Genomic DNA, 850 nt, shown 5'->3' with positions numbered 1-850 from the left:
TAATAATAATAATAATAATAATAATCAATAATAATTTTTATTTATACTCCGCCCTCCCTGGCGAGAGCCGGGCTCAGGGCGGCTAACACCAGTAAAATTACAGTAAAAACATAATAGGAAAAAAAACCATCAATTTAAAATACAGGTTAAAATGCAGTTTAAAATGCAGCCTCATTTTAAAAGTAGCCCATAGATCAAGACCATAAGGGGAGGGAAACATAAGGGTCAGACCGAGTCCAAACCAAAGGCCAGGCGGAACAGCTCTGTCTTGCAGGCCCTGCGGAAAGATGTCAAGTCCTGCAGGGCCCTAGTCTCTTGTGACAGAGCGTTCCACCAAGTCAGGGCCAGTACTGAAAAGGCCCTGGCCCTAGTAGGGACCAATCTAACCACCTTGTGACTTGGGACCTCCAAAGTGTTGTTATTTGTGGGCCTTAAGGTCTTCCGCAGGGCATACAGGAGAGGCGGTCCCATAGGTATGTGGGTTCTAGGTAAAACTCTGTCAGCTGTGACCCCTGCGTTGCAGGGGATTGGACTTCCCAACCTTGTGCCTCCAGCTGTTTTTGGACTACAATTCCCATCATCCCTTGCCACTGGTCTTGCTAGTCAGGGATGACGGGAGTTGTAGTTCAAAAACAGCTGGAGGCACAAGGTTGGGAAACACTGGACTAGAGGACCCTCAGGGGTCCCTTTCCAGCTCTATAACTCTATGACTTTTGTCTAGGCACCTGGAACTCCCCTTGCAAGGAATCTTGAATAAAACCTGGCAGGTCTTAGGACCCAGCCTCACTTGTTAAAAAAAAGAAAAAAAGAGGGGTCTCTTCAGGGTTATGTCTTAGTGGGAGGCAGAATC

Source organism: Podarcis cretensis, assembly GCF_951804945.1.
Source record: "Podarcis cretensis genome assembly, chromosome: 3".
NCBI lineage: Eukaryota > Metazoa > Chordata > Lepidosauria > Squamata > Lacertidae > Podarcis > Podarcis cretensis.
This window is presented reverse-complemented; position numbering follows the sequence as displayed.